The following is a 20941-nucleotide window of genomic DNA, read 5'->3' on the forward strand; positions in this document are numbered from 1 at the left end:
CATAGTCGGCATAACTTTCCCCTCGACAGAATCCCCTGGTAAAAGAAACGCTATGGGTGCCCTTGATGTACTTGGTGCCATTTGAGCGTGAGTCCCTAAAGCGGGAGTCAAAAGGTCTGACACGTGGGGAGAGTTAGTCGGCATAACTACCCCCACGACAGAATCCTCTGGTGATAATGTTTTTAAAGACAAAAAATGATCTTTATTGTTTAACATGAAATCAGTACATCTGGTACACATTCTAAGATGGGGTTCCACCATGGCTTTAAAACATAATGAACACAGAGCTTCCTCTATGTCAGACATGTTAGAACAGACTAATAATGAGACTAGTAAGCTTGGAAAACACTTTAAATCAAGTTAACAAGCAAATATATAAAACGTTACTGTGCCTTTAAGAGAAACAAATTTTGTCAAAATTTGAAAAACAGTGAAAAAAAGGCAGTAAAACAAACGAAATTTTTACAGTACATGTAATAAGGTAACAGAGCATTGCACCCACTTGCAAATGGATGATTAACCCCTTAATGCAAAAAACAGATCAAAAAAACGACATAGACGTTTTTAAAAACAGACACAACAAACTGCCACAGCCAACAGTGGGAAGCTTCAGTTAACTGTTTCTATGCAAAATTTAAGCCAGCCATGTGGAAAAAACTTAGGCCCCAATAAGTTTTATCACCAAACATATGTTAAAAAACTATTAAACATGCCAGCAAACGTTTTAAAACACATTTTTACAAGAGTATGTATCTCTATTAATAAGCCTGATACCAGTCGCTATCGCTGCATTTAAGGCTTTACTTACATTACTTCGGTATCAGCAGTATTTTCTTAGTCAATTCCATTCCTAGAAAAATATTTTACTGCACATACCTTATCTGCAGGAAAACCTGCACGCCATTCCCCCTCTGAAGTACCTCACTCCTCAGAATGTGTGAGAACAGCAAATGGATCTTAGTTACGTCTGCTAAGATCATAGAAAAACGCAGGCAGATTCTTCTTCCAAATACTGCCTGAGATAAACAGCACACTCCGGTGCCATTTAAAAATAACAAACTTTTGATTGAAGAATAAACTAAGTAGAAAGCACCACAGACTCTCACGACCTCCTATCTATGTTGAGGCTTGCAAGAGAATGACTGAATATGGCAGTTAGGGGAGGAGCTATATAGCAGCTTTGCTGTGGGTGGACTCTTGCAGCTTCCTGTTGGGAAGGAGAATATATTCCATAAGTAATGGATGATCCGTGGACTGGATACACTTAACAAGAGAAAAGTTACTCCCAATGTATTAATCAACAAAACACAAGGGGGACCTTACAAACCAACCTGATCCCACCTCAAACCACTAAACTCTTAACAAAACCAACCTGATCCCACCTCAAACCACTAAACTCTTAACAAAACCAACCTGATCCCACCTCAAACCACTAAACTCTTAACAAAACCAACCTGATCCCACCTCAAACCACTAAACTCTTAACATAATTTAACCCTTTTTTTTTTAATCTAAAAAAGCAAACTGAAGACTCTAGTTCCTTACTGGTCCAGTAAAAAAAAGCAATGGCTCACCAACCGTCATTGCACCAGTGTACCTGGAAAATTAACAAAAAACAAAATAGAAACAAACAGTTATCGCAACATTTTTTTTAATTTGACAAAAGCTGAGCTAGCAAGGAAAAATGAATATAACAAATAATAATAATACATCCAACCTTAAAGTGAAAGTAAATCCTAGAGTTTTACAAAGGCTAGGATTGACTTTTGAAACAAATAAAGGGGACTTTTATTCATGAAGTATAAGATACTTCATGTAGAAAGCTCCTTTATTTGTTTTAACCGATCGCCGTTTTTAGCTGCTACAGTGGTGACGTTTTCACCTCTTAGCCAATAGCCATGCGGTAAATCCGGCTTCCATGGGCGCCAAGCTGGATTTACTGCACGGCTATTGGCTAAGAGGTGAAAACGGCGATCAGTTAAAACAAATAAAGGAGCTTCTACATGAAGTATCTTATACTTCATGAATGAAAGTCCCTTTTATTTGTTTCAAAAGTCAATCCTAGCGTTTGTAAAATGCTAGGATTTACTTTCACTTTCACTTTAAACGTGCAGTCTCTATAGATATGCAATTCAGAAAGAAAACGTGTCAAAATCAGAAGAGGAAAAACATTATTGTATAAAAAGATAGATAACGCCTTTACCATCTATTCCCCCCAATTCCCCAACATTGTAATATTAATAGACTTTATAACATTTAAACATCTCTAAAATTAGACATTTCCTTACACAAGACACAACTAAGATTTGAATTCACTCTCTCATCCTTTCCCGCCTCGACTACTGCAACTCCTTCCTCTCTGCTTTTCCCCGCTGCCGCCTAGCTCCTTTACAATCCATAATGAATGCCTCTGCCAGGCTTATCTTCCTTACATGTCGCTCTTTATCTGCTGCACCTCTCTGACAATCCCTTCACTGGCTTCCTCTTGCCTCAAGGATTAAACACAAAATCCTCACTCTGACATACAAAGCCCTCAACTGCACTGCTCCCCACTATATCTCAGACATTGTCTCCAGGTACTCTCCCTCCCGTCCCCTTCGCTCTGCTCACAATCTCCTACTCTCTTCCTCTCTTGTTACCTCCTCACATTCCTATTTACAGGACTTCTCCAGACTGGCTCCAATCTTGTTGAACTCCCTGCCTCACTCCACAAGACTCTCCCCTAGTTTTAACAGCTTCAAGCGCTCCATAAAGACGCTATTATTTAGAGATGCATACAACCTACACTATCCTTTCCTAACTCCATTGCTTTCCCCTTAAACCCCTTAGAATGTAAGCCTAAGGTGTTTGTAGATCACCTTCATAAGAGATGACTACAACAGTGCAACTCTCGGCAGGGCCCTCTACCCATTTGATCACTATAAATGTTATCTTTTATAGCGCCTATGTTTATATCGCTGCAGAATCTGTTTGCGCTCTACAAATACCTGATAATAAAAATAATAATAAGTGCACTTTATTAGCTTTTCACAGCAAGACAGTGCTAGTTAATATGCGTCATATAGATAACACTGTGCTCACCCCTGTGCAGTTACAAATGAGTCAGCACTGACTGGCCAAAATGCAAGTTTGTAAATAGCATTGAGATAAGAGTTTTCAGAGGCTTAGATACAAGGTAATCACAGAAGTTAAAGGGACCCATATTTGTTTTAGGATTTGGATATAGCATAACATTTTAAACAGCTTTTTGATTTACTTGTATTTACAAATGGCAAAAGCAATTAGCGCTCTGAAAATTAACCAGAGATTAGATCTCTGTTTAATTTCTTTCATGTAATTGGCAAGAGTCCATGAGCTAGTGACGTATGCGATATGCAATCCTACCAGGAGGGACAAAGTTTCCCAAACATCAAAATGCCTATAAATAAATCCCTCACCACACCCACAATTCAGTTTTACAAACTTTTCCTCCTATGAAGGTGGTGAAGTAAGTTTGTGCTTGATATTTTTTTTTTTTTTTATGATAAGCGCTTCTAAGCATTCTGAAGCCCAATTCCTCTCAGAGTACAGTGTTTGTCAGAGGGATGCGATACAGAAGGCTTTGTCTGCTATTCCGCCTTCTAATAAATGTAAAGGTCTTTTAAAACTTCTCATAAAATTTATGAAATTTCTAATGACCGACAACATACTGAAATATCCCCCTCTGATGAGGATCTCTCTGATTCAGAAGATCCTACCTAAGACATTGACACTGACAAATCTACTTATCTTTTCAAGATTGAGTATATTCGTTCCTTGTTAAAAGAAGTGCTGGTTACTTTGGATATTGAGGAGTCTAGTCCTTTTGATATCAAAACTAGTAAACATTTAAATTCTGTTTATAAACCTCCTGTGGTTACTACTGAGGTTTTTCCAGTTCCTGATGCTATTTCTGATGTGATTGCTAAGGAATGGATTAAGCCTGTTACTTCTTTCATTCCTTCTTCTAGGTTTAAAAGGTTGTAACCGTTGCCAGCGGCTAGATTAGAGTTTCGGGGAAAAATCCCCAAAGTTGATGGGACTATTTCTACTCTTCCCAAAAGTACTACTATTTCTATGGAAGACAGTAATTATTTTAAATATCCTTTAGATAGGAAACTTGAATCTTATCGAAGGAAAGCTTATTTATATTCTGGCTATATTCTCAGGCCTTCCATTTCTATGGCTGATGTTGCGGCTGCATCAACAGGAAACAGATCCTGATTTGTCTAGCATTGTTCGTTTGCTTCAACATGATAATCATTTTATCTGTGATGCCATTTTTTGATATCATCAAAATTTATGTTAAATGTATGTCTTTAGCTATTTTAGCTAGAAGAGCTTTATGGCTCAAATCTTGGAATGCTGACATGGTATCTAAGTCTGGATTACTATCCCTTTCTTTCCAAGGTTACAATTTATTTGGTTCTCAGTTGGATTCAATTATTTTAGCTATCACTGGGGGGAAGGGAGTTTTTTTGCCTCAAGATAAAAGATCTAAGGATAAATCTAAAACTTCTAATCGTTTATGTTCTTTTCAACAGAATAAGGAACAGAAAACCAATCCTTCCCCTAAAGACTCTTGTTCCAATTGGAAACTTTCTTCAAATTTTAATAAATCCAAGCCTTTTAAGAAACCAAAGCTAGCCCCCAAGTCTGCATGAAGGTGTGGCCCTCGATCCAGTTCAGCATGTGTGGCAGATTGAAATTATTCCAAGACATTTGGGCAGATTCTGTTCAAAATCAGTGGATTCAGAGTATTGTCTCTCAAGGGTATCGAATAGGATTCAGAGTAACACCGCCTGTGAGAAGATTTTTTCTCTCTCACGTTCCAGCAATTCTGGTGAAGGCTCAGGCTTTTCTGAAGTGTATTTCAGATCTAGAGCTTTCAGGGGGTAATCATACCAGTTCTGTTTCAGGGTTTTATTAACATCTTGTCAGGGTGCCAGGAATCCGACTGAGACGAGAAGTGCAAAAATAATCACACCTTTATTAATAGCAAAAAATAATAAAAAGTCCACAAGTCAAATAACAAGCCAGGAATCAAAACCAGAGCTGGTAGTCAGACGAGCCGAGTCAGGAGCCAAAGCGAATAGTCAGACGAGCCGGAATCAGGAACAAGGAAAACAGCAGAGTCAGGAACAAGCCAGAGATCAGGAACCAGGAAGGACGTCAGGCAGCCAGGTAATACACAGGAACTCTCACAAACAGGTCTGAGACAACGCAAAGTCAAAGCATACTGAACAGAGGCCCTTTAAATAATAAGTGATGACATCACAATTCTGAGACTGCATCCTGTCTCACATGGATGATGCACACCAGTCTGGCCATAAAAGGAAGTGCAGGAATTGAGCAGCATCCCCCACAATGCACCATAGTCAGGAAGAGAGGTGAGTAAAATGGCTGCCAGCAGCACATGGCAAACACAACAGGGAAAAAACCCTGACACATCTATTCATTCAGGCCAGTTCTGGATATGAAGTTTTTGAATCTTTTTGTAAGAGTCCCAACTTTCAAGATGGTGACTATAAGGACTATTTTGCCTTTTGTTCAGCAAGGTCATTATATGTCCACAATAGACTTGCAGGATGCATATCTTCACATTCCGATTCATTCAGACCACTATCGGTTTCTGATATTCTCTTTTCTAGACAAGCATTACCAATTTGTTGCTCTTCCATTTGGCATAGCAACACCTCAAGGATCTTTTTGAAGGTTCTCATGCCCTTTTATCTGAAATCAGAGAACAGGGTATTGCGGTGTTTCCTTATTTGGAAGAAATCTTGGTACTAACTCAGTCTTTACATTTAGCTGAATATCACACAAATCAACTATAGTTGTTTCTTCAAAGACATGGTTGGAGGATCAATTTACCAAAGAGTTTCTTGATTCCTCAGACAAGGGTCACCTTTTTAGGTTTCCAGATAGATTCAGTGTCCATGACTCTGACACTGAAATTTGTTTCAGCTTGTCAAAACCTTCAGTCTCAATCATTCCCTTCAGTGGCTATGTGCATGGAGGTTTTAGGTCTCATGACTGCAGCATCGGATGCAATCCCCTTTGCTCATTTTCATATGAGACCTCTGCAGCTTTGCATGCTGAATCAATGGTGCAGGAATTATACTCGGATATCACAATTGATATACTTAAATCCCAACATACCAACTCTCTCTGACTTTGTGGTTAGACCATTATCGTATAATTCAGGGGGCCTCTTTTGTTCGTCCTACCTGGACTGTGATCACAACAGATGCAAGTCTTTCAGGTTAGGGAGCTGTCTGGGGATCTCTGACAGCACAAGGGGTTTGGAAACCTCAAGAGGCGAGGTTTCCAATGAATATTTTAGAACTCTGTGCTATTTTCAGGGCTCTTCAGGTTTGGCCTCTGTTAAAGAGAGACCCATTCATTTGTTTTCAGACGGACAATATCCCAACTGTGGCATATGTCAATCATCAGGGTGGGACTCGCAGGCTAGCTATGAAATAAGTATCTTGGATATTTTTTTGGGTGGAATCCAGCTCTTGTCTAATTTCTGCGTTGTATATCCCAGGTGTAGACAATTGGGAAGTGGATTATCTCAGCCATCAGACCTTACATCCGGGGGATTGGTCTCTCCATCCAGATGGATTTTTTTCAGATTGTACAGATGTGGGGTCTTCCAGAAATAGATCTGATGGCTTCTGATTTAAACAAGAAACTTCCCAGGTACCTATCCAGGTCCAGGGATCCTCAGGTGGAAATGGTGGATGCTTTAGCAGTTCCTTGGTTTTACCAACCTGCTTATATCTTTCCGCCTCTAGTTTTTCTTCCAAGAGTGATCTCCAAGATCATTATGGAACCACTGTATGTGTTTCTGATAGCACCAGCATGGCCTCACAGGTTTTGGTATGCAGATCTTGTCCGGATGTCCAGTTGCCAGCCTTGGCCACTTCCTCTAAGACCAGACCTTCTGTCTCAAGGGCCGTTTTTCCATCAGGATTTCAAATTGTTAAATTTGAAGGTATGGAAATTGAATGCTTAGTGCTTAGTCATAGAGGTTTCTCAGTGATTAATACTATGCTACAGGCTTGTAAGTCTATTTCAAGGAAGATTTATTATTGAGTTTGGAAGACCTATATTTCATGGTGTTCTTCTCATAAATTCTCCTGGCATTCTTTTAGAATTCCTAGAATTTTACAGTTTCTTCAGGATGGTTTGGATAAAGGTTTGTTTGCAAGTACTTTGAAGGGACAAATCTCTGCTCTTTCTGTTTTATTTCATAGAAAGATTGCTAAGTTTCCTGATATTCACTGTTTTGTTCAGGCTTTGGTTCATATCAAGCCTGTTATTAAATCAATTTCTCCTCCTTGGAGTCTTAATTTGGTTTTGAAGATGTTGCAGGCTCCTCCTTTTGAGCCTATGCATTATTTGGATATTAAACTACTTTCTTGGAAAGTGTTGTTTCTTTTGGCTATCTATTCAGCTAGAAGAGTTTCTGAATTGTCTGCTCTCTCTTGTGAGTCTCCTTTTCTGATTTTTTCATTGTTTAAATTTCTTCCTAAGGTTGTGAATTCTAACAACATTAGTAGGAAAATTGTTGTTCCTTCCTTGTGTCCTAATCCCAAGAATACTCTTGAAAGATCTTTGCATTCTTTGGATGTTGTAAGAGCTTTGAAATATTATGTTGAAGCTACTAAAGATTTCAGGAAGACTTCTAGTCTGTTGTCTTCTCTGCTTCTAGGAAAGGTCAGAAAGCTTCTGCCATTTCTTTGGCATCTTGGTTAAAGCTTGTGATTCATAAGGCTTATTTGGAGGCGGGACAGTCCCTGCCTCAGAGGATCACAGCTCATTCTACTAGATAAGTCTCCACTTCTTGGGCTTTTAACAATGAAGCTTCAGTTGATCAGATTTGCAAAGCAGCAACTTGGTCTTCTTTGCATACATTTACTATATTTTACCATTTTTATGTATTTGCTTCTTCTGAAGCAGTCTTTGGTAGAAAAGTTATTCAGGCAGCTGTTTCAGTTGGATTATTCTGCTAATATTTTAAGTTTTTTTCTTTAAATTTCTAAGAAAATCTTATTTTTTATGGATTTTATTTTTTCAGCAGAAAATGGCTGTTTTTATTTTATCCCTCCCTTTCTAGTGACTCTTCTGTAGACTTCCACATCTTGGTTATTTCTATCCCATACATCACTAGCTCATGGACTCTTGCCAATTACATGAAAGAAAACATAATTTATGTAAGAACTTACCTGATAAATTAATTTCTTTCATATTGGCAAGAGTCCATGAGACCCACCCTTTTTTCTGGTGGTTATGATTTTTTGTATAAAAGCACAATTATATTTTCAGTTCCTCTTTTTTATGCTTTTTTACTCCTTTTTTCTATCACCTCACTATTTGGCTATTTGTTTAACTGAATTGTGGGTGTGGTGAGGGGTTTATTTATAGGCATTTTAAGGTTTGGAAAACTTTGCCCCTCCTGGTAGGATTGTATATCCCATACGTCACTAGCTCATGGACTCTAGCCAATATGAAAGAAATTAATTTATCAGGTAAGTTGTTACATAAATTATGTTTTTCTAAAAGTGACCCAAATGCCCTCAAAATAGAGGGCATTGCAGTTTTGAATAAAATAAAAAATGTAGCATTTTTTAAAATGAAAAAAAACTTCACTAGGCAGTTTTTGAGGTCTAAAGTTGGTGGGAGTGGGGTGTTAGAAAAAAAAATGGCACTGAAAAGTGCCCTTACATTGTGGTCTATGGGAACTGTGTGTTCCCATAGACCGAAATGTAAATATATATGTGTATGCTTATATACATATATATTTATGTATTAATAATCATATACATATATATTTTAAAATGCTGCCCATCGCTGGGCTACTTACCCCCTTTGCTGTGCAATATTTAGCGCTCCACCTGTAATCTGGCCCAAAGTATGCAGCAAATACAATACAAATTAAACTGAAATGTTTTCACTATAATTTAACTTGCATTTGCCTTTAGTTTGGTATGCATTACTTTTCTGTCAGTTGAAGGGACAGTCTGCTCCAGAATTTGTATTGTTTAAAAAGATAGGTAATCGCTTTATTTTCATTGCCCAGTTTTGCATAACTAACACGGTTATATTAATATACTTTTTACCTCTGTGATTAACTTGCATCCCAGCCTCTTCAGATTGCCCCCTTTATTCAGTTCTTTTGACAGACTTGAATTTTAGCCAATCAGTGCTGACTTCTAGGTAACTCCACAGGAGTTAGCACAATTTTATCTATATGGCCCACATGTCCTAGCACTGTCTAGATGTAAAAATCTGTCAAAATGCAGAGATAAGAGGTGGCCTTCAGCGGTTTAGAAATTAGCATGTGAGCCTACATAGGTTTAGCTTTCAACAAAGAATATCAAGAGAACAAATCAAATTTGATGATAAAAGTAAATTGGAAAGTTGTTATTGCATGCCCTATCTGAATCATGAAAGTTTAATTTTGACTAGACTATCCATTTATGAATTTTGAGCAAACTTTACCTGCATACATCTGACCAGATAAATCACTGCTGGTACAAAATGCTTAGAGCATATTTATGAGAATTGTGAGAAAGCTTCAGACATATCCTGGGAGCTCTCCTGTTCAGCCCAGGAAACTCTCCTGTCCCTCACACTTTCTGATACGTTCAGTAATACAAACTGCAAAGTAACTTGTAAAAGATCCACATAAAAATACAAAGTATGATTTTAATTTAAATACACAGAAAATGTCAAAGCATAATCAGAATTTTTTAAATCACAATTATTAATAAAACTGCTGTATACAGAATCTAAATGCATTAAAATACAAAATAGAAATTGCAAAGTCTAAATGTAATAACAATTGAAGGACACAATTTGAAGTCTAAAGTTATATAAATACAAAACACACAGTGTAAATGTAACAAAACTCTGTCATGCAGAGCTAAATAGCACTGTGACACAGAAATGCAGGGAACACTCCTTAGAGACCTATAGCAAAATCTGCGTTTCTAGAAACTTGTGAGGGATTTCACACTGTTGGAGGATTATTTTACATCATCTCAGTTGAGCGTAGAGCTTCAGAACATCAAGCCCTAAATAACAAGATTGAACAACCTTTATTACAAACATCTGTTTAAAGGGACATCCCAACCAAAATTGGAATTGACATGGAAGCATTTCAGTTTTAAATAGAAGTATTTTTGTAATATGAATGTGTTTTTCAGTATGCTCTGTCAACCAGCATTTAAAACACAGTACTTGTTCAGAGAGCCTAAGGTGTTTGTACCATCTGGTAATGACTCAATTTGTTAATTGCTGACATCATACAAGCACTGAGAATATCTAGCTATGCTTCACAAGCACGTGCACCAAAAAATGTTAACACTTAAACAGTGATAACTTTTAGTAGAAGCATTTTTGCCAATACATGTATATTGCAAATATGTTTCTATTCAAAGATGTCATTCATCTATGTGCATTTAAATTTTGACCGGAATGCCCCTTTAAGAGGACATAATGAAATGGGAAAATAATTCAGAACCTAATAAAATATCCCACTAACCCAATCCTCCATTTCCTTTTTAATTATCTGACACTAACTCATGAATGCTAAAGGCTCCAAAGAAAGCTAAACTAAAAGCCACCTTGAAAAATAACACTTCAAAATTAAAATGAGTAAATATCTATACTATAATCGCGTATATGTAACGTGTCCGTCTGTGTCGCCAGTTGCGCACGCATCCTCAAAGGAATGTTGACTGCGCAAGGCAGGGTGGTGAAAGAATAATGCAGCGTAGGTAAATGAAGCCTTAAAAAAAAAAAAAAACACGCATCCGCACAAAATAACTAAAAAACACAAAAAAAACTAACCGCCCGCACAAAGTATTAAAGGGACACTCAAGTAAAAATTAAACTTTAATGATTCAGATAGAGCAGCAATTTTAAACAACTTTCCAATTTACTTCCATTAACAAAATGTGCACAGTATTTTTATATTTACACTTTTTGAGTCACCAACTCCTACTGAACATGTGCAAGAATTCACAGCATATACGTATATGCATTTGTGATTGGCTGATGGCTGTCACATGATACAGGGGGAGTGGAAATAGACATAACTTTGCAATTTATTTAACAAAAATCTACTACTCACTTGAAGTTCAGACTAAGTGCTATTGCATTGTCTTCTTATCATGCATTTGTTGATTATGCAAATGTACAGTGTTGACTGGTCCTTTAAGAAAAAAAAACTAACCGCCCGCATGAAGTATTACGAAAAAAAACTAACCACACCCGCACAAAGTATAAAAAAAAATAAAACTAACTGCAGACACGAAGTCAGCTCTGTCAGCTTCTTTCTTTACCCGGAGCGAAGGCGGAGCGGAGGTGCAGAGCTGACTTTCCCGATGCACGGATCCTCAGCGGCGGTCCAAAGCGGCATGGAGGCTCCTCTTCATGCGATCGTCCGCCTCACACTGAAGATTAAATGCAAGGTACCCCATATTTATTGGGGTACCTTGCATTCCTATTGGCTAAAATTTTAAAATCAGCCAATAGGATGAGAGCTACTTACATCTTATTGGCTGATTTAAACAGCCAAAAGGATTTCAGTAGCTCTAATCCTATTGGCTGATTTCAAAATTTTAGCCAATAGGAAAAGTAGTTACCCCAAATTGAATGCGGTACCTTTCATTCAATTTGCAGTGTACGCCGGAGATCAGATGAAGAGGAGCCTCCATGCCGCTGGGGATTGAACACTGAAAACCCCCGCTAAGGACCACCGCTCCGGATCCGCACATCGTGGAAGATCGCTCCACACCGTCTTCGCTCTGGATGAAGATAGAAGATGATGGAGCTGCCTGGAAGAAGACCTTCACCGCCGGACTTCAGGAAGGGTGAGTACCTATTTGGGGCTTAGTCTTAGGATTTGTTTTAAAAAAAAAATATTTTTAAAATTAGGGATTTAATGGGCTGTAAAAGAGCTGATTACAAATTCTTAGGTTTTTTGTGTTGGATTTTTTTTTATTGGGGGGGGGGGGGTTGAGTGGAGGGTTTTACTGTTAGGGGGTAATTGGTATTTATTTAAAGGGACACTGAACCCATATTTTTTATTTTTGTGATTCAGATAGAGCATGCAATTTTAAGCAACTTTCTATATTACTCCTAGAAGGCATCTAAGCTAAGGAGCCAGACAATTTTTGATTCAGACCCTGGACAGCACTTGTTTATTGGTGGGTGAATTTATCCACCAATCAGCAAGAATAACCCAGGTTGTTCACCAAAAATGGGCCGGCTTCTAAACTTACATTCTTGCTTTTCAAATAAAGAAACCAAGAGAATAAAGAAAATTCGATAATAGAAGTAAATTAGAAAGTTGCTTAAAATTGCATGCTCTATCTGAATCATGAAAGAAAACATTTGGGTTCAGTGTCCCTTTAAGTAAAAAAGCTGATTAACTTAGGGCAATGCCCTACAAAAGGCCCTTTTAAGGGCTATTGGTACTTTAGTATTAGATAAGGGGATGTTTTTATTTTGGGGGTCATTTTTTATATTATAGGGGTATTAGTTTAGGTTTACATTTTTTATTTTGGATAGCTTTGTTTATTTTTTTCTGTAATTTTACTTATTTATTTTTTGTAACTTTAGCTCGGGGGTTTGTATTTTTTTAAACATAGACTGCCCTCAAGGCAAGCTTATCGCCTAGTGAACAATAATTCCCCAAAATGTAACAGGGGTACCTCATGCCACTCAAAAACTGTGATCCTAATCTCTTCTTCTTGGGCAAGCAACCATATACCGAGAATAAGGCCTAAATGCTAAAACTACAAAGTTGTTTTTGTCTATTCTGGTATTTTTTCCTTCCAAATAAAAGTATAAATTCTGGTTTGTAAATTTTCTGTGTTGTGGCAGAGCCCTAAAAAAATATAATCATTTTGGTAAGATGTTTAGTTTCTCAGAGCAAATTCTCCCTAGCTTGGAGGGATAGTACTTAGATCAAATTTGGACATCTGGGTATGTTTTCTAATAATAATTGAATCGCTTTAATATTTGTGGAAATTTGTACTCCCGATTAATTTATCACTTGGTTGCCATTTACAGGGAAAGTTATGCTTAATGAGCAACCTTCATTTGATAATATAAAAAGGTGATCTTTTTAAGAGTTGCCTTTATCAGTGTTAAAGGGATACTAAACCCAAATTTTTTTCTTTAATGATTCAAATAGAGCTTGCAATTTTAAGCAACTTTCTAATTTACTTTATTCTCTTGTTATTGTTTTTTGAAAAGCAGGAATTAAGGCTAAGGAGCCAACCCATTTTAGGTTTAGCACCTGAGTACTGCTTGCTGATTGGTTGATAAATGTAGCCACCAATCAGCAAGCACTATCCAGGATGCTGAACCAAAAATGGGCCTGCTCCTAAACTTTCATGCCTGTTTTTTTCAAATAACGATACCAAGAGAACGTAGAGAAATGAATAATAGGAGTAAATTAGAAAGTTGCTTAAAATTGCATCCTCTATCTGAATCATGAAAGAAAAAAATTGGGTTTAGTATCCCTTTAATGTTTTAGCCAGGAATTTGCAAAAATGTTCTATACTATTTTATAAGAAAATTAAATGTGTCATAAAATACATCCTTTCCCATTGCTGGCTTCCTGTGACATTCCTGCTTGCACACGTGATGAAAGACTGCCCTCCATTGTTAAAAACAGCGTTCACCCGCCTTACTAGAAACCAGGTAATTTCTAGTGGTGGGGAGGGGCTGCTACAGAGCCTCTATCTTACCCTCTGATTTAAGGGTTAAGAGACATCTCATGTGAAACAGGGAAATACCGTCTGTTAAATTAAGGGGTCAACCCCCCCCCCCCCACTAATTTTCAATTGGTCACTGTAGTAATGGTAATAACATGCCTAAATAAAGCCACACAGTGTCTCATGACAGCTCCTATTCATAACAATGACAAATAACTCCCATTATTGTTTTTTTTTAAAGGGGTTCTGATGATTTTCATTAATATGATTATTGCACCCTCACCACAGAAATATATCATAAGACCCCTCATTAGAAAGCGGTATGACTGTCAAGTGATTATCATAGCGATAATGATCACCTGACACAACCGCTAGCCTTATTTTGTTGTGTTAATGTTAGACCGCTAGCCTTATTTTGTTGTGTTAATGTTAGACCGCTAGCCTTATTTTCTTGTGTTAATGTTAGACCGCTAGCCTTATTTTGTTCTGTTAATGTTAGACCGCTAGCCTTATTTTGTTGTGTTAATGTTAGACCGCTAGCCTTATTTTATTGTGTCAATGTTAGACCGCTAGCCTTATTTTGTTGTGTTAATGTTAAACCGCTAGCCTTATTTTGTTGTGTTAATGTTAAACCGCTAGCCTTATTTTGTTGTGTTAATGTTAAACCGCTAGCCTTATTTTGTTGTGTTAATGTTAGACCGCTAGCCTTATTTTGTTGTGTTAATGTTAGACCGCTAGCCTTATTTTGTTGTGTTAATGTTAAACCGCTAGCCTTATTTTGTTATGTTAATGTTAGACCGCTAACCTTATTTTGTTGTGTTAATGTTAGACCGCTAGCCTTATTTTGTTGTGTTAATGTTAGACCACTAGCCTTATTTTCTTGTGTTAATGTTAGACCGCTAGCCTTATTTTGTTCTGTTAATGTTAGACCGCTAGCCTTATTTTGTTGTGTTAATGTTAGACCGCTAGCCTTATTTTGTTGTGTTAATGTTAGACCGCTAACCTTATTTTGTTGTGCTAATGTTAGACCGATAGCCTTATTTTGTTGTGTTAATGTTAAACCGCTAGCCTTATTTTGTTGTGTTAATGTTAGACCGCTAGCCTTATTTTGTTGTGTTAATGTTAAACCGCTAGCCTTATTTTGTTGTGTTAATGTTAGACCTCTAGCCTTATTTTGTTGTGTTAATGTTAGACCGCTAGCCTTATTTTGTTGTGTTAATGTTAGACCGGTAGCCGTATTTTGTTGTGTTAATGTTAGACCGCTAGCCTTATTTTGTTGTGTTAATGTTAGACCGCTAGCCATATTTTGTTGTGTTAATGTTAGACCGCTAGCCTTATTTTGTTGTGTTAATGTTAGACCGCTAGCCGTATTTTGTTGTGTTTATGTTAGACCGCTAGCCTTATTTTGTTGTGTTAATGTTAGACAGCTAGCCGTATTTTGTTGTGTTAATGTTAGACCGCTAGCCTTATTTTGTTGCGTTTATGTTAGACCACTAGCCTTATTTTGTTGTGTTAATGTCAGACCGCTAGCCTTATTTTGTTGTGTTAATGTTAGACCGCTAGCCTTATTTTGTTGTGTTTATGTTAGACCACTAGCCTTATTTTGTTGTGTTAATGTCAGACCGCTAGCCTTATTTTGTTGTGTTAATGTTAGACCGCTAGCCTTATTTTGTTGTGTTAATGTTAGACCGCTAGTCTTATATTGTTGTGTTAATGTTAGACCGCTAGCCTTATTTTGTTGTGTTAATGTTAAACCGTTAGCCTTATTTTGTTGTGTTAATGTTAAACCGCTAGCCTTATTTTGTTGTGTTAATTTTAGACCGCTAGCCTTATTTTGTTGTGTTAATGTTAAACCGCTAGCCTTATTTTGTTGTGCTAATGTTAGACCGCTAGCCTTATTTTGTTGTGTTAATGTTAGAACGCTAGAATTATTTTGTTGTGTTAATGTTAGAACGCTAGCCTTATTTTGTTGTGTTAATGTTAGACCGCTAGCCTTATTTTGTTGTGTTAATGTTAGACCGCTAGCCTTATTTTGTTGTGTTAATGTTAGACCGCTAGCCTTATTTTGTTGTGTTAATGTTAGACCGCTAGCCTTATTTTGTTGTGTTAATGTTAGACCGCTAGCCGTATTTTGTTGTGTTTATGTTAGACCGCTAGCCTTATTTTGTTGTGTTAATGTTAGACAGCTAGCCGTATTTTGTTGTGTTAATGTTAGACCGCTAGCCTTATTTTGTTGCGTTTATGTTAGACCGCTAGCCTTATTTTGTTGTGTTAATGTCAGACCGCTAGCCTTATTTTGTTGTGTTAATGTTAGACCGCTAGCCTTATTTTGTTGTGTTAATGTTAGACCGCTAGCCTTATTTTGTTGTGTTAATGTTAAACCGCTAGCCTTATTTTGTTGTGTTAATGTTAAACCGCTAGCCTTATTTTGTTGAGTTAATGTTAGACCACTAGCCTTATTTTGTTGTGTTAATGTTAAACCGCTAGCCTTATTTTGTTGTGCTAATGTTAGACCGCTAGCCTTATTTTGTTGTGTTAATGTTAGAACACTAGAATTATTTTGTTGTGTTAATGTTAGAACGCTAACCTTATTTTGTTGTGTTAATGTTAAACCGCTAGCCTTATTTTGTTGTGTTAATGTTAGACCGCTAGCCTTATTTTGTTGTGTTAATGTTAGAACGCTAGAATTATTTTGTTGTGTTAATGTTAGACCGCTAGCCTTATTTTGTTGTGTTAATGTTAGAACGCTAGCCTTATTTTGTTGTGTTTATGTTAGACCGCTAGCCTTATTTTGTTGTGTTAATGTTAAACCGCTAGCCTTATTTTGTTGTGTTAATGTTAAACCGCTAGCCTTATTTTGTTGTGTTAATGTTAGACCGCTAGCCTTATTTTGTTGTGTTAATGTTAGAACGCTAGAATTATTTTGTTGTGTTAATGTTAGACTGCTAGCCTTATTTTGTTGTGTTAATGTTAGAACGCTAGCCTTATTTTGTTGTGTTTATGTTAGACAGCTAGCCTTATTTTGTTGTGTTAATGTTAGAGCTCCATGTTTCTATCAATTACTGAAAAAAAATTACAGGAATCCAAATTAACAGAAGAACTGGGTGATTGTAAAAATAAATGATATTTTATGAAATGCTATATGGGATGATTTTTGGTGCATCTATTTTATGTTTAATGATTCTTTAATGGTTTAGACTGGAGTAGGAACATGTATACATTGCCAAAATGGGTTAAGCAACCTTTCTGGGAAATCAGGCTTTTGTGTAGGTTTAAAATCTATCTAATGAATAATAAACATGCTTGAAAAATGGTAAAAGGGACATGAAACACAAACTATTTCTTTCATGATTCAGATACAGCATATAATAATATTCTAATTTACTTCTTTAATAACATTTGCTTCATTCTGCTGGTATCCTTAGTTGAAGGAGCAGCTATGCACTACTGGGAGCTAAATACATCAGCAGCTAGCTCCCAGTAGTGCATTGCTGCTCCTAAAGCTACTTAAATATGATTTTCAACAAACGATACCAAGAGAACAAATCAAATTAGATAATAGAAGTAAATTAGAAAATGGTTCATGAAATCATGAAAGTTTAATTTTGACTTTATTGACCCTTTGATGTAAATGTTTGTAGGTGTAAAATATTCACGTGTGGAATTCATAAAAGGTTTATTGCTCTTGTGAGCTATATTGTCTTAAGGGATTAAATGCCTATCAGTTGTTACCAGCAGAGAGGGACATAACAATAACTTAACCTTTAATAACTTAACTCTAAGAAATAAATAAGACACAGAAACTGATTGTGGGTAAAAAAATTTGACCGTCATGGGTCAAAACATTTATTAACTGAATAACTTCTGTAACTGAATCGACAGGCAAGATGGCGGCAAGACATTATTACTAACCATAACCCAGCGCTGCTGGAGGTAAACAGCCCAAACGGAAACTGCAGCAGAGAGGCTCTCTGCTCAAGGAAATGCTACTGAGGGGTGTTGAACTCTTGTGACCCACCCACAAGGGGAAGGAGGGGCACCCTACTTGCACTTGGGGACGTCCACCCCTCTCACTTTCAGATCAGTCATTGCTCACCCCTATTCGCCCTTTCCTACGTAAAAGGGCCGCTACCTCCCACAGTCAGGGTGCGAAATAATACTTCCCCAGTGAGGTTTTCTGTATCTCAGTCGCTTGAACTGAGAAATCCAGAGATGGAAGATATATCTACTGTTATGGACTAACTGAGGTTAGCCTGACTAAGCATACCTAGGTCCTTGCTCTAGCAATTGACTAAAAAAATAGGCCGCCGTCTTGCAACAAGGGGAGGATGGGAGGGAAAACGTCTCTGCACCAGGATCCAGGAAGAAGAGGGCCAGGAAGCTGTGCTGAACACTTTTAAGGTAAGGAAGGGGAGCTCCTCCCTACACTAGCAACATTGTTGCAGCTAGAACCAATACTGCCCTCTTATCCTATTTCACTCCCTCCAGCATTAACCTTTAGCTTGTTCTGGTCCCTCTGGTCCTTGTGCTGGTCCCTCCACTGCCTTAAGGGATTAAATGCCTATCAGTTGTTACCAGCAGAGAGGGACATAACAATAACTTAACCTTTAATAACTTAACTCTAAGAAATAAATAAGACACAGAAACTGATTGTGGGTAAAAAAAATTGACCGTCACGGGTCAAAACATTTATTAACTAAATAACTTCTGTAACTGAACCGACAGGCAAGATGGCGGCAAGACATTATCACTAAACATAACCCAGCGCTGCTGGAGGTAAACAGCCCAAACGGAAACTGCAGCAGAGAGGCTCTCTGCTCAAGAAAATGCTACTGAGGGGTGTCGAGCTCTTGTGACCCACCCACAAGGGGAAGGAGGGGCACCCCACATGCACTTGGGGACGTCCACCCCTCTCACTTTCAGATCGGTCATCGCTCACCCCTTTTCGCCCTTTCCTACGCAACAGGGCCGCTACCTCCCGCCACAAGAAAGCATGAAAATTATACACTTGCTGCCACCCTAATCAACCACAACCTGCTTATAGGCAGGTTACAATAGAATTCCTAATATCAGTAATAAAGATATTTAGGGCTACATTTTCTAGGTGAACCCTATCCCTCCTATAGTACTGCAGCTTGTCGGCCGTGATGGAATCGTGCTTAATAACGAATCCACCCACCCTTGTGACGGTCTTGACTACTGAGGCATTTATCTTTTTTCGCACCCTATATTCTGCACTGTGTCTAGCAATGTGTCGCCATTCCAGTCTGGGAATAATATTGGACCACCCTATATTAACGTTTGGGATTCTAGTCCTTATCCATGCAATCCCGGCCTGCATGATTTTTATCAATTCTAATACTGGAATGGCACCCACATCGTTAACCCCAAGGTGGATAATCAATATGTGAGGCTTACCCCAGCGTACTAGGGCCTCAGATATAAGGGGGGAAAACCTAGGCCACCGCATACCCCTTTCCCCCAACCATCTAACTGAGGCTTTATGGGAAGGAAACCCAGGGATTGCCCCCCGGGCAGGGATAGGCAACGGATGCATACCCAATGCACATATGAATGGCCCACGATCCACACCCTCTTGGCACCTTGGGATGCTCCTGCAATGACAAAACTGTGTAAAGAACACAAACAAAACAAAACCCATGAATTGACATTAAACAACTGGCGAACATAACCCCGGTACCTATTGGAGCGCCATCTCCCCAAATGCCAAATAGCTTCCGCCGAGAAGCCTGTTAGCATGGCATTAGTAGCAGCCCCTATGCGAAAGGAGTGTGAAGCTATCCTAGTTACATCTAAACCTGCTACCGCAGCCGCCTTTGCTAAGACCTTGCGGAACTGGTAAACGGATAACGTGCACCCGTTAGCATGCATTAAAAGAGACCCCGGATTTGCTGGCCTACATTCCCAGAATTGGGTAAGGGCAGAGACTGGGCAACATGACCCACATGTCTTGTGCATAGAAATCCACACCCCTTTACCTTGCTGATCCGTTTTCGAACGCGGAAGATACAACAGCAAGGAATCTGTGGAAAAACGCAAATGTTCAGCCAGCACACCTTTATCTACCTGTGTTTTAGAAGGGGATACCAATTCACCTACTCTAAGGGCTGCAGAGTAAGCAAGTATGAAAGCTGCACGAAACAACAGAAACTCAAATTGCGTAGGGCAAACCTCCCTTAATGCCTCGACCAGCCGCTCAAGCCGGGTGAAGGTAATGGGCTCTCTAGGGTCTTTATGCTGGGGTTGCAATCTCCCCCACCCCTTGACTACCTGCCGTACAAAAAAGGAGCTAGTCGGGTCAGGCATGCTCATTGTGCGAAAAAAAAATGGCAATGCGGCCAGCCGAGAGTGAATAGCTCCATGACGAGCCCCCGACTGTCTAAGACTCACCAGCCAGTCACATAGTGTGACCTGTGATGCCTCCACAGCCTCCAAATTCCGGTCCTGACAGAATCGTTCCTATTCATCCCAGAAGCTAACGTAAGAGCACCAGGTGGATGGGGCTAAAGAAACTCTGACTAAAGGAAGCAGGGATATCCATGATTTAGAAGCTGACAAAGAAAACCAGGACAGGGTAAACCGTCTGAAGCAGCATTAGGTGCGAGACGTCTGAAAGCCACCCAATCAAAGCGCGACAGCGCATCAGCCAGGACATTATTAACCCCAGGGACATGTTCTAGGCAGCGCAACACCAGGTGTCTCAGCAGGCAAACCACCACTGCAGATGTTGCCGATAAATTGTTTACCGCATGAACAACACTAAGGTTGTCTGTCCAGAAATCAACCGTCCTATTTGCAAAGCATGCTTACCATAGCTCAACTGCCAACACTATCGGGAAAAGTTCTAGTAGGGTGAGGTTCAAGCCCCTTTCTTTCCAGTCTGAAGGCCAGGGACCTGTCGACCATAGCCCTTGAAAGTAAGCACCGTATCCCTTAGACCCGGCTGCATCTATAAATAAATGTAATCATTGACTAGATATAGGGAGTGAATGTCAAAGACAGATGCCATTAAAATTCTTCAAGAATTCCTCCCATACCCTCAAATCAGCCCTCATACCATCAGTGATCCGGATTCTCTTAGAAGGTGTGGAAAGGCCCCTTAATTTACTTTCTAACCTTCTGTTAAAAACCCTCCCCATGGGAATAACTCTGCCCACAAA

This window comes from Bombina bombina, chromosome 8 (assembly GCF_027579735.1).
Source record: "Bombina bombina isolate aBomBom1 chromosome 8, aBomBom1.pri, whole genome shotgun sequence".
Taxonomy (NCBI): domain Eukaryota; kingdom Metazoa; phylum Chordata; class Amphibia; order Anura; family Bombinatoridae; genus Bombina; species Bombina bombina.